The sequence below is a fragment of the Heteronotia binoei genome, chromosome 2 (genome assembly GCF_032191835.1).
Source record: "Heteronotia binoei isolate CCM8104 ecotype False Entrance Well chromosome 2, APGP_CSIRO_Hbin_v1, whole genome shotgun sequence".
Lineage (NCBI taxonomy): Eukaryota > Metazoa > Chordata > Lepidosauria > Squamata > Gekkonidae > Heteronotia > Heteronotia binoei.
The window spans coordinates 146,214,815-146,229,443 of NC_083224.1; the positions used below are offsets into that span (position 1 = coordinate 146,214,815).

Here is a 14,629-nt window from a genome sequence, read left to right on the forward strand (position 1 = left end):
GACCCGTCAGATAGCTCTCCTGCTGGCACGTTGCACCTGTCAGGCTGTGTAAAGGAGGACTCCTTATACCAACATGCAGGACATGCATTAAGCAATTCATGAACACATGAAATCCTTTATTCTGAATCAGATTGGTCCATCACAGTCACTACTGTCTACTCAGATACTCCACTCTAGGCCATCTATTCTGTTTTGTCTACTAATACAAACCTGTATGGAGGAGTTAAAGTAGAAATGTATTAACTTAATATTTTCCACTAAGAAAAAATTCCACTATCACTGTTTCTTTAAGCATTCTGTACATCTAGGCTGCTTCCCCTATGTATGTGAGGGTTATATCTGCCCATATTATACACCAGTTCAGGCATTCCACTGTATTTATATAATTAATGCTGAGTTCTGATTGTGAGTACCTCCATCCAGTGGTGTTCAAAACACTGAAATAAAAGAATTCTTTTTTGGAACATAAAGTAGGCAAACATGCCTTTTCTATAACCTTGCCTTTAGCCCACACAGGAAAGATGGAACCCTCTTTTACCTTTTTACTTAATGGGTATGAATGCAATTATGAAATAATGGCTCCTTTGGACCATTAAATAATGAAGGATTTTATGTTTGGTATCAATATAATATCCAAGAAATATTAAATACAACAGCAATGAAATCAATGTTTTCTCTTTAATTTCCAAAATCTGTAGCCAAAACGTCATACAGACCATTAACAATAATCACAAGCTTAATAAAACCACATGAAACTTTTCAGTCATTATGACTGGAGACAGGCATCCAAACCAAACATAGAGTAATCCAATTCCTATTGCAAGCAAACAGTCCATTTTTATTGTTTTTGAATGACCTTTTAAAAAATCTACAATGTTGGGAGTAAATGTTCGATATGATTATTGAAGAGATAACAAGGACAATCATTTTTAAAAGTTGACTCTACTGAGATTCGTGAGTGAACCTCAGAAGTATTACAGGATGTAAAAACAGGATTAAGAACAGTGCTCAATGAAGAAAGGAAATAGTGTTGATGGATAGCTATATTACTGACATTATTTACAAATGCATTAACATTGGAAGGAGGAACAACAAATACTGTAACAAATATTAATACTACAGTTACAGCTGTTCTTTTTATTGGCTACCCTCAATAGTATCTCACCTTGCTTGTGATTTTTCCCCTTAGAAATATACCAGAATAGTCTGCACATTCTTCTTTCTCAATTGTATTTAATCCAAAGCAGTGGCAGGAGAGGAAAGAGGCTGCCTAGAAAACCAAAGACCCTTTGCCGGTCTTGTAGTGACCACTGGGTGGCCACCTGAAGAAGTTACCAGTGCCATCCTAAACAAAATTACACCCATCCTTCAATGGACATAGAAGGATGTAACTCTACTGACAACGGTACTGTAAGACTTGAGAGTTCCACAACAAACAGCAATTATGGTGACAAAATTCATATACTCCAGGAACCCTTACCAAAGCAAATGCTGAGGTCGCATTTTTCAGCCAATTTTCAGTTTTAAGTAAAGGTTCATCCAAAGAGCTACAGAGGAGGAAACGAGATTGCTCCAGCTTTTCTACATATAAGATTTAACAATATCATTACATGATGCACACAAACAAAAGTTTCATTAGGAATTATTTTCTTCTGAATCATATCAATACAGTCAAAGCTAGGTCTGGTATGCATGTTGTGACTTATTTACATGCTTCTTGATGCAGATGTACAGTTGGCATTTTGTAGATATGAGGAATGGAAAAAAGAAATGTTCAAGACACCACAGCAAGCCAGTGAAGAATCCCAGATTAGGCAGTTTGAGAAATATAAATCCAGATCCTTGGTTGGCCATGATGCTCACAAAGTGTTGTTGTTCAGTCGTACAGTCGAGTCCGACTCTTTGCGACCCCATGGACAAAGTCACACCAGGCCCTCCTGTCTTCCACCATCCTCCAAAGTCTGCTCAAAGCTCACTAAGTAGCCTTGTACAAATCAATCCCTCAAGTCAGCCTGCACAGTCAACAAGGGCTATGGATGTGTCTAGATTCTAACCAACTCTACATCCTTAGAACAAGGACAGGGAGAGTACAATAAACATTACTACGTAATATTATTCTGTCAAGAATTTGAAAAACAACTAATGCTATGAGTCCTGAACCAACCCATAACTAACAGATTATATCAACAAAGGTTCAATCATACCATTCTGCAGGCCATTTGTAGTATCTTCAGACCTTTTACATTAGTAAATATATTAGTACTGCAGGGAACAGAAATTAGTACTGCAGGGAACAGAAATAAATAACAGTCCAATTACATGCCTAATCTGCGTTTTAGCATTTCTTGCTAAATACAGTTAAGGCAACAGCATTTCTTTTAAAGGAAATATAAAAGAGCTTCTAGAGGACTAAAGGACTGCAATGTAAGCAGTGAATGGAAGGAAGCATCTGGTCAGGATCATGGGCTGCAGCCAGCCAATCAGGAAGCGACAACAAGGTTGAACAGAGTCCTAAGAACTGACACCATAAGGGCAGAAACCAGGTCTGTTCAAAGTAAAGAAGAGGAACCAGGGTCACAAACGATTCAGAGACTGATACCAGAAAAGCAGAAGTCAGAGACTATTCCAAATTGTTAGACTGGAGTGGAGCTGAACACCAGAAATCGGGATGACAGGAAGGAAGACCAGCACATTAGACTTGCAGTAACACCACTTATCAGAAAGGAACCCTGTATTCTCCAGTGCTTCTTGCTACATGGAACCTATCTGCATGTGTGGACAGAGTTTCTCCTTACAGCTTCTGGGACTAATCATGTTGGCAACAGAGCTCACAATCTGACTCAAACATCCTTACAGAAAGGAAAGTTCATGCCTCTTTTATATTTTACTAGATTGAGCCTTCAGGCAAGGCCTAGGCCTATCCTTTTATTTTATGTGAAGCGCCTAGTCACTTATTTAACATAACATAAATAGAAGTGTGATTAATATTTTACAGCAGCCTGGCCAGGAAAGACAAGCTGACAGTACGCTGTCTGAAAAAGTAGCAAGGAAACAGGAAGCTGGAACATGGTTAAAACTTAAGTTCTTTTCAAATTGGGTAGAAAGCAGAGCTTCTCATAAAGTATGGTTTTCCAAGTAGCAATGAGCAGCCACAAAGAGACAAGGTAACCCCTCTAAGAAGATCATCTGTCCTATTCTTTCTTACTATTTGATTTGTGACTAAACTTTGAAAATCGTACAATATTTGACTGATCAAAGTGTGGTTGCACATCCTTATTCTACTCCCAAGGCCTAATGCCCCTTTCCCTTTACACACTGCCAAAAGCTGTCCAATGTTGTAAGCCATCTTTACTTACTTTGCAATAGCCTACCTGCTGCCAATGGTATTCGCGATGGTGCTTTAAAAGATATCAGAAAAAATTAAATTGTGAAATGTTATCACAATCCAAAGTACACCTTGGCAGGTATACCAAGGTAATTTGTAAAATAGCAGGTTGTACATTGCTGAATGATACCTTAATGTTCATAAGCACACAGTTGCATACATGTACACTAGGAAGATGTGTCTACTTATCAACTCAAAAATGTAATTTCTTCTAGGAGGCCTTGGAGAGGAATCTAAACCCTAAAATATGATAATTCACACAAACTAAAGTCTAAGTAGTTTCCGGGGGGGGGGGGGGGTTGTTCAAAACAGGAATGGTAATTTCTTACCAAAAACAAGAAGCAAAAATAGAAACTGTCCCTGATTAAAAGGAACAGTTGGGATATCAGACCTAAGTAGTTTTTCTGTTTCTTTTTGTGCTGTCAAGCTGCGGCTAACATACAGTAACCCCACATGCTTTTCAAGGCAAGAGAAGTTCAGAGGTGGTTCACCATTGCCTGCCTCTGCAGAGCAACCCTTGTATTCCTTGGGAGTTTCCCATCCAAAGCAGGGCTAACTTTAATTAGCTAGCCTGGGATATCTAGATCAGGGAAGTCTAATTAGTAGGCTTTTTATTTTCTGAAACATAGCTGCAAGTTATTTGCCTGAAAACTTCCACAGGTCCTAGTCAAGGGATTCGTGGTAGCCACAAGCCATAAGAATATCACTACTATGAATGTTATTTCAATACAAAGAATCATTTCTGCCATCAGCCCATAAAGCCAAAACTGTGGGACAGAGTAATAATTAACTTTCAAATGTGCTGATGGAGATAAAACTGTAAACTCAAAAGCTGTCTATTTTAGAAAGATGTATAGGAAAAATAAGACACCCCCTCCACCACAAAAACAATCCATCAGAGCCTTTAAGCAGATCACTTCCAACACTGTCCTTTAAAGCCCAATTAAATAAGCTAAGCAGAAAGCAAGATATACTGTTTTGGAAAGTATTTCCCTCTTAAATACTCTGAGGCCCTGTTGTCTTCCAGCAGTGACATTTATGCACAAGCAACGGCAACCCAGAAAACTAAAGATGCATCAGAGTCCTCAAAATGAAACTTAAGTAATGGGGAGGGGGGAGGGAATGGATAGGTACTTGCGTAAACCAAAAACACTGGGACATACTGCAGCTTAGTAAACTGCCAAGCATATAAAAGACTGGACTGGTCATTTCACTTGTGACCATTATTGGAAAAAAACAGTTTATCTACAGCATTTATGACCCAAAACCTGGCATACTTTTTTCTTTTGCTTGTTAAATTAAAAACAGCAGACCATGTGTAAATAGTGTTTCATAAAAGTGACAAAACTAGAAAACTGGAAAGTATCTCTTTACTTAATGAGTCTAGTCTGGTATGCAACTCTAGCAGCATTAGAGGGAGAGAGAAAGTTGAGGCCACTGACTTATTCTCTAGAAGACTGGCCTAAAGGAAAGCTTCTACCAAATGTTGATGGACTTGGTCTTCAATCCAAGGTCCTGCAAGAAGTAGTAACATACTTTTTCAGTTCAAATGCTGCTGTATAGGGGAAACCATAGAGCAATTCTCCATGCATGAGAGTCAGTTCAAATCTTGCCACTGTATTGCCACACTGTGTGGCCTCATTTGGAATACTGTGTGCAGTTCTGGTCACCATATCTCAAAAAGGACATTGCAGAGCAGAAAAAAGTACAGAGGAAGGCAACCAAGATGATTAGAAGGCTGAAGCACCTTCCCTATGAAGAAAGGCTGAAGAGTCTGGGACTTTTCAATTTAGAAAAGAGACAACAAAGGAAGGCCATGATATTGATAAAAATATGCATGGGGTGGAGAGAGTTGACAAAGAGAACTTTTTCTCCCTCTCCTAAAATACTAGAACTCAAGAACATTCAACGAAGCTGAGCCAAGTCTCTCTTCCTTCTGTTGGCTGATGCTTCTCCCCCCCTCCTGGTCCCCTGGGGAAGGAAGGAAAGAGCCAGAGCTTCCTTTACCTAGTTCCCTGGATTGCATAGGAGAAATACAAAGAAGGCACCTTTCAGACCAATGAGTGCTAATGTTTTAAGCATGCTTTATTCTAAGGGGTTTTTTTAAAAAAAAATCTTTATTTGCATTTGTCAGTGTCCTTTATAAAGTTTATATCTCTACTACCTAATCTTAAATAGGCACACACACATGGCACGGCCCAACAAGGTCTCATTTATTTCAAATCTGGCCCTCATTAGTTCGATACCCCTGTATGCACTACATAGACTAGTGGTCTGATCTGTATGCTAAACAAAGACTCCCTCTATAGTGGAAGGAGGATTCACTTCTCCAGTGGAAGATTCTTCTCTTAGTGCAAGAGTACTATGGGATCCCATTATTTTCTATATATAATTCCCCTATGGTGATGGCCAAATGGAGCTCTCCCCTTGGCTTATGGGTGCATTCCATGCAATCAACAAATAACTGGCCCATCATGCATAAGTCACCACCTCTGGGTTCCCACTGGCTGACTCTCCCATACCCTGCCTACTGCAGGTCTGGGAACATTGAGCAAATCGCCAAAACAGTCTTACCTCAGAAACAGACATCTCAGACACTTCTCTGTGATCTCTCCATCAAACCGCCTCAGAAAGGCTTTACTACTCACAAAGCATTTCCTCAGAGGCCATGGCAGCTGCCTCTTTCCTGTCACTCCCTCCTCCCCACTGGGGAAGCTGCTAGTCAGAGGCTGTTACTAGGCAACCAATGTTGCCCTCAGCTGAATATAATGCCATACAGTCCACCCTCCAAAGTAGTTATTTTCTACAGGATAGGGAGAGAGATCTGTTGTCTAAAGTTCAGCTGTGATCCCAGGAGATCTTCAGGCTCCACCTGGAGGTTGGCCACCTTAGGCTTGGCAACACCCTCTGGGTGACTTGATGCTACCTGACTGGCATCTCTTAACAAGGCCTGGCTGCTTGCTCCTGTTCAGTAGCAGCCCCCCATGACAGCCAGTGTGACTTAGCAGTTGCCAACTCCAGATTGGGGAAATTCCTGAAGATCTGAAGGATGGAGCTAAGAGAGGGTAGGGTTTGAGGAGGAGTGAGACTTCAGACAGGTACAATGCCATAGGCTCCACCTTCCATTTCCTCCTGGGAAACCACTGTTGCCAATCTCCAGGTGAGGGCTGGAGATAATTCAGAATTACAACTGCTCTCCAGAGGGCAGGGATCAGTTCCCCTTGAGGTGGGGGAGGCAGTGAATGCCTTCACTTGGGTGGGTGGGAAGACAGCAAGGATGGCGGACATTCACCCAGAGTCTCTTTCTAGAGCCCATAGTATTTTTTTTCACAATGGGCCTTATTCCTAGTTATATATAAGAGTAGAGGTGCTGTAAATGATACTTGTCTGAAATCTCATGTTCTAACTCACAGCCTCTATTACTGAAGTCTAGAAAGACAGCATGTTTTGTGGGAAAGACACTTTGTACATGCTCAGATGCACTCCAATCTGTATTAATTCATGTTCTACTACTGAGCTCTGATAAATAAACAAGCCCCTAAATAAAGCGCTAAGGTTGACCCCTTCTGGCAAGAACAAGGTGCCCATTTGTCATTTACACAGACTTTATGAATGAACTGTGGATATACTGTTACAGTCTATTCTGAAGCGAGGAAGCTTGGACAGAGCCTTTGGCAAGCCACACATTATAATTCCATATTCTGTTAAGAACTGGAGAGGATCACTTTGTTACAGGCAAACCCTCTTTTTATCACCATCAAGTCTGACATGCTGAATACTACAATAAATGGAACATTCCACTTAGAAAGTTATCAATAAACACCGTGGGAGACACAAACTCAAGAGACTGGCTTGGTTGCTGTAAATACCCAAGTGACACAGCTTTTTAAACCATAGCTACTGTGTTGGGAATACACACACCTATCAAACAGCTGGACTTGTCTACAGGAGGAATTATGGTATACCTGAAGTAGTGTAAAAATAAAGCCTCAAATGTTTCGGTAAGAAATGAAGCATCTGCTGTTGGAAAAACAATTGCTGTCCTGATGCGCTCATTAAAAATTCTAGTAAGCTCCCATAGTTCTTGCATGTGATAAATTTTTCCACTGGAATATATTTGCACACGCCAACATTGTTGTTTCACAGATCAGCTTTTCACATAAAATACACAGACACCAGATGTTTCTCTTTTTAAAACAGTACATTTACTTCTGTACATATCAATTAAAAATCTTGAAATTCACTGATGAATTAGGAATTTATATTACCATTATGTTTTCTTCATCTGGCTGGTGTACTATCTGCCTAGCTCACCAGCAGACAGCCTACTGAGCCTGCTGGAGGCAGTAGCCAGCTGGGCCTTGGATTTCCTAAGACTGACAGTCCTGGGGACTTCAACATCCATGTCAATACTGCCACCTCCTCGCAGGCATCAGACCTGGTGAATTCCATGGCAACAGTGGGACTTTCTCAGATAGTATTAGGTTCCAAACATCAAGCAGGCCACACAAAAAGACTTGATTTTTGTCACAGGGATAGATATAGATCTGGTCACTATTGACAAAGTGCCATGGTCAGATCATATTGCACTAAAGGCCCAACTGTGTACCCCAACCCCCTCCTGTCTAGGTGGAAAGCAAATTTATGCTCGCCTGCCATGACTAACAGACCCAACAGAATGTTCTGCAGGATTTGATAACCCCCCAGCAATTCATTAGATGAGGTGACAGAGGACTGGAATATCCATCTCTCTGAAGCCATTGATGAAATTGCTCCCTAACATCCACTTTGCTCCCATCCCAAGCTAGCTTCATGGAGCTTAGGGGGATGAAATGAGGGCTTAGACGACTAGAGTGAGTTTGGTGATGGTCTCATGATGAAGCTGCAAGAACATTTCATAGGATGTTTATGAAGTTCTGTGAGATGGTGGTGAAGAGAATTTTATTCCAACTCCATTGCATCCACTAGCTCTTGGCTGGCTCAATTATTTAGGGTAATTAGGTCCTTTACCTCCCTTGATGAGGAAACAAAATATTAGAAAGTTGCCCATTAACTGTGAGGCATTTGTGAACTTTTTTTGCAGATAAATACAGTTTTCGTACACAGCTTACCTCGCAGTCACAATCCTCTTCCCTCCGCAGTATCTGTCGGATTTCCCACCATTTGCACCGGAGTTACAGGAAGTGCTGCGGCTTTTACGTAGCAAACGTAAACTGGGTTTTAGCGGTTTACATTTGCTACGCAAAAGCTGCGGCACTTCCTGTAACTTCGGTGCAGATGATGGGAAATCCGACCAGACGCTTCGGAGGGAACAGGATTGTGACTGCGAGGTGAGCTGTGTGCGAAAACGGTCAAAGTCTTATCACTCTATCATAACCTGCCAATATTGATATAGTACGTGAACTGAAGGGCACTTGGCCATCTTTGGATTCTGTATTTGACATCTTCAGCCAATTCTCTCAAGTCAGTGTTGACAGGATTCTGGGTGCTGCTAAACTGACCGCCTGCCCCTTAGGCCTGTGTCTGTCATGACTGGTGAAAGCCCGTGGAGACTGCATATGGGGGCCCCATTATCTATCTGTCCCTTAGTTCAGGGATCTACCCAGGGAAATTAAAAGAAGCTATGGTGATACCGCTCTTAAAGAAACCATAACTGGATCCTACCGAACCTTCCAAATACCTCCCAGACTCGAATCTTTCATTTCTGGGTAAGGTAATTGAGAGAACTGGGGCAGAGCACCTCCAGAGTTTTCTGGAGGATACACTGGCCCTAGACTCATTCCAGTCTGGCTTCTGCCCTAGCCACAGAACAAAGATTGGGCTAGTTGCCCTCACAGAATATCTTCAAAGATAGCTGGATCAAGGTGGGTTGGCCCTGCTGTTACTGCTCAACCTCACAGCAGCATTCAACATGGTCAACCATGATTTGTTGGCCCACTCGGTGGGTTTCTGGATAGCCTTTTATCAATGGAGGCTCAGATCACACATTGCCAGACTGGTGTTTCTTCAGTTGTACCAAGTCAGGCAACAGCCCCCTTCCTCTCTTGCCTTGACCTAGCCACAATTAATCCATGCAACGGTCACTTCTAGACTAGACTACCGTAACTCACTCTTTGCTGGGCTACCCTGACTCAGAAGCTGCAATTGTTCCAGAATACAGCAGCTTCCCACTAGATCCTCACCAACAGCACATATCCAACCTGTGCTTCGCCATCTGCACAGGCTCCAGGTGGAATACTGGATCAGATTCAAGGTTTTAGTGTTAATTTTCAAGGCCCTAAATAGTCTGAGATCAATGTATCTTCAGGATGGCCTCTCATGACATAATCCCTCTAAGAGCATTATGCTTAAGTGTGAAAAATCTACCAGTGATCCCTAGCCTGAAAAAAGTCCAGCTGTCCTCAACCAGAGCCAGGATTTCCTCAGCCCTGGCTCCAACCTGGTGAAACTCTCTGCCAAATTACATCCATGCCCTGCAGGATCTAATGCAGTTCCACAGGGCTTGTAAAGCAGAGATGTTCTGCCAAGCTTACGGTTGAGGACAGCAACTGTTGTTAATTAGTCTGTCTCCTTCTTTCCTTTCCCACTGGGATGAGGATTAATCTGCTCCATTCTAGGCACCATCTGGAATGAAATTTGAATTGTTTTTAAATATTTTATTATTTTATTTTCCATTATATTTATATGTTGTACACTGCCCTGAGCCCCAATACTCTGGAGGAGGGCGGTCTAGAAATGGAAATTATAAATGAATTTATAGTGCTGGTGAGAAATGCTAGGTTGGTCTTCCTCCCTGGTACAAGTTTTCTATCAAGCCAGCTATGATAAATGTACTTCATTTGGACACTTGTAATAGTTCTGTGCCTTTATATTTGTTGATAATATTTAATCTATAAGCGATGTTTGGAGACATTTGAACAGATCTGTAGGGTTGCTGTTTTTTAAAGGGAGCACAGCAATTACGCTAGAAATTGGAGCACAGTGTCGAGGAGGAAGCTAAACCATTATTTTTCCAAATTCAATCACACTCCCAGTTACCATTTACTTTGGTAGGAGGGGCATTCAAAAATCTGTCTCTTAACCTTTAATTACTTAATTTTTTAAAAAAAATTATGGAACTCTATTATTGGGCTATTCCTACTTCATAACAAAAAGCCACATAATACTTTTGAACACCCTTTCATGCAGTCTATAAAACCTGAAATGCTCACTTTGTGACTGGCTATTCACAGATTACCTCAGCACCAAATACAGCATGTGTAGAATATACTATGGCTAAATCCTAGATGAAATGTAGGATTTCAATCTTCATACCAAACTGAACATCATACCAAAACATAGGCAGATGCTGCATTTTTTTCTTAGGAAAGAAAGCAAGTTCACATCTGTTACTCCCTAAGAAAATCTTACTAATTGTTATAGAGAAAATAATGAAGTTTCCAGTCTTCAAAAAACTGGAGGACATTCAGGTGTGGGGGAGGGGAGGGAACCCTGAGTGCAAATTTGTTTATAATAACCCAGTTCCCAAGATGCTATTCACCCTGTAATTCAAGGGATTTCTCCCATGTTAGCTCTAGTTTATTTTGCGACTCCACTGTAGAAAGCCCATGAGGATTCTCCTTTTTAAAAAGTCAGAGCAATAAAGGAAATGTTTATTTTTATTGTTCTATTTCCATGCCAATCATCACCATGGTGTTGCATGACTCAGAACTGAGATACACAGAATCTTTATCAAGACTGATTATCAAGTGGGACAAAAATACCTAAACAAAATAAAAAACATCATTACTCTCCATTTCCACCAAATCCTGTTGTAACAGCTGTGATAATATGGTATGCATAAGAAAGTTTCCAAGACAATATTCACACTTTTAAATCCTTTGTAGTACCCCACTAGATTAAATTCCAAATGCTTATTATTCAGTATATATTTACAAGTGAGAAATCAGAACATTGGGTAACTACCTCAGAGTTCTAATCTGAGAAAACACTAAAAAAAAAAAAGTAAAGGTAGTCCCCTGTGCAAGCACCAGTCGTTTCCGACTCTGGGGTGACGTTGGTTTCACGTTTTCACGGCAGACTTTTTACAGGGTAGTTTGCCATTTCCTTCCTCAGTCATCTACACTTTTGCCCCAGCAAACTGGGTACTCATTTTATCTACCTCGGAAGGATGGAAGGCTGTCAACCTGGAGCCAGCTACTTGAACCCAGCTTCCGCCGGGATCGAACTCAGGTTGTGAGCAGAGCTTATGACTGCAGTACTGCAGCTTTACCTCTAAAATGCAGTTAATGGATCTGGAGCCTGAACCAGGAATCTCATAGTCTCTGGCTGTAAATTACAAAGGACTGTATGTCCTCAGGTACCAGAGTCCACTTATGAATTCCTTTAAAAAATATCTCTCCCCCCAAATTTGGTGCTTTTACGGATAGTAGAATGCCATTGCCTATATGTTTCATGTCACTTCGATGTAAAGCATCAGTCTTACAGGCAAGTAAAGAAGAGGTGGATCATCTACTGAAATCAATGGAAAACAACAATGGATCACTAACTAGCAAATAACAAGATGAATGAGAAATGAGACACATCAAAAAAGAATAGCAAAACTAAATAAAACATATTTTTTGCATGTGCACACTCTGCTCCTTGCACTCAGAACAGGACGTACAACACAGGCCTGAAATTGGCAGGAGGACAAAATCTTCCATTGTCTCAATTTTCATTCCTTTCATTTCACTCACATCATCATCACCGTCAAAACAGCCACATGTCACACTCATCTTCAGATATGGTTATCACTCTGCCAACACCATGCTGGGAATTATTAGGAAGGGAACTAAAAACAAATCAGCCAGTATCATAATGCCCCTGTATAGATTGATGGTGCAGTCTCATGGAGTACTGTGTGCAATTCTGGTCACCACACCTCAAAAAAGATATTATACCATTGGAAAAAGTCCAGAAAAGGGCAACTAGAATGATTAAAGGTTTGGAACATTTTCCCTATGAAGAAAGGTTAAAATGTTTGGGGCTCTTTAGCTTGGAGAAACGTCGACTGCGGGTGACATGATAGAGGTTTACAAGATTATGCATGGGATGGAGAAAGCAGAGAAAGAAGTCCTTTTTTCCCTTTCTCACAATACAAGAACTCGTGGGCATTCAATGAAATTGCTGAGTAGTCAGGTTAAATCGGATAAAAGGAAGTACTTCTTCATCCAAAGGATTAACATGTGGAATTCACTGCCACAGGAGGTGGTGGTGGCTACAAGCATAGCCAGCTTCAAGAGGGGATTGGATAAAAATATGGAGCAGAGGTCCATCAGTGGCTATTAGCCACAGTGTGTGTGTGATATATATTTTGGCCACTGTGTGATACAGAGTGTTGGACTGGATGGGCCACTGGCCTGATCCAACATGGCTGCTCTTATGTTCTTATGTATGTTATGCCAGTGGAAGTAACATTATAAGCCAAGCCCATACTTTATAGGGATATTTGCTGCAAAATAAGACCATGACAACGTCCGAGAATCATGTGGTGCTAACAAATCAAAGTTAACATTACTGCATGCCATCATTAGGAGTTCAGCCATGGAGAATATCCCAGGAAGTTTCATTCTCTAAAGGGTACTATTTTCCATGTAACTGGTTGAAGTAGGTTAATGCATAACAAAGTTTACTGCCCAGACATGTCTCCCCTGTGGATGGTCATCTTTTCCACAATGAGGCCATCTCAGATTAAAACAAGTCATCCATCCACAGTCTAGTCTCCCCACCACATCATTTCCATATGGTCACTTCCCTGTGGACCTGTACTAGACTGCATACTTTTATGCCAGAAGAAAAATCAAGGCAGCTATTGCCATTAGTAAATGAAGACATTCTATTCTCCAGATTCATTTTCAGAATACCATTTATAGGTGCGTAACTGAGCCAAAATGTAGCTTATATTCAGAAAGCACAGCAAATCAATGAGCAGAAGTCCTTTACTCTATTTGTATTCCATTTGTACAGATATAAGGATGACAATATTCCCAGTAAAAGTCAGTAGATGAACAGCCATGCATAAATATTTCCCAAATGCTTCTTTTTCAGATCCAATAGAAATATTCATACTGCAATGCTTTATGTACATGAATCGTCCCATCATGAATTCAGGCAGAGCAAGAAAAGAATAGAAGCACCTAAGATCCATCCAAGAAAAGAATAGATCCAGCTAAATTTCAGACCTGCTCCTAGAATTTCAGCCTGATAGCAGTTTGCAGAGACACCATCACCATTCACAGGCCAGGTATTGCTTCTTTAGCTGACAAGTGACCCGGACTTTGTTATGTGAAGGACACAATCTGGAACTTGGGGACAGATGCCTACTGTCTTTTCTTGTCATCTTATAGAAGTGGCAGGTGATCAGTCCATTTCTATGTGTCTGTTCTTCTTACCTTTAAAAAGTATTTTTAATATTCTGCACATGCTTTCATACAACTTACTTTTCGTTTACTTGCTTTATAGTTCACAAGTTTTAAATAGTTTTAATGCCTATGACTCTATGGTTTTTTTAAAACAAAAGAAGGCCATTGTGCAGGAATGCGCCATGCAATTAAAAGCAACACAATCTAAATAAAACTTTGTTTGTCTTAAAAGTGCCATTGGACTCAAACTTTGTTCTTGGATATGCATACTGATGATCAATTAGAAACTCGCCTAGTATCAGTCCTTGCTTTTCACTTTCACCATTAACCAGTCAAGTCTTTTCTATATAATCTAACTTTCCTCAAAATATATCACTGTGTTCATTTACCTTCACAGAAGATAAAGAAGAGACTCATTAAGGTGTGGTCTGATGGTTAATTGTGTTAAAAACTACAAAGTCCTCTCCTGAACTCCTGAACAATTCAAGTCATTACCTCACTCTCAATTTCCAGTCTGTCAAACAAGAATTCAGCATAGACAGAATCCACCGGCTGTTTTCAACTGAATGTGCTCTAAGAGCTCCTTGTCTTTTCTTGATTTAAAGGAGGTGACCTCAAAAAATACAGAGGCTAAAAGTAACAAATTCTTAGCACTTATACAGCACATCCGATATGCAGTATCCTAAAAACAATTACTAATTAGTATTACTCAAAATGCTTGAGGATCCTGAGGTCTGGAGACAATGAAAAGGAAAAAGGAAAAGTGAAGGTTTTTTAATCTCAAGAGCTAAAGAGAATACAGGTTGGAAATAAAGAACAGAAGCTTAGCTTCTTTTCCTTT

General features: G+C 40.6%; 1 protein-coding gene across 1 annotated transcript in view; it reads right to left on the reverse strand.

Annotated features, from left to right (window-relative positions):
• Positions 1-14,629, reverse strand: part of TGFBR3 (transforming growth factor beta receptor 3) — a 200,922-nt gene that overhangs the window by 156,180 nt on the left and 30,113 nt on the right. The window lies entirely within an intron of this gene.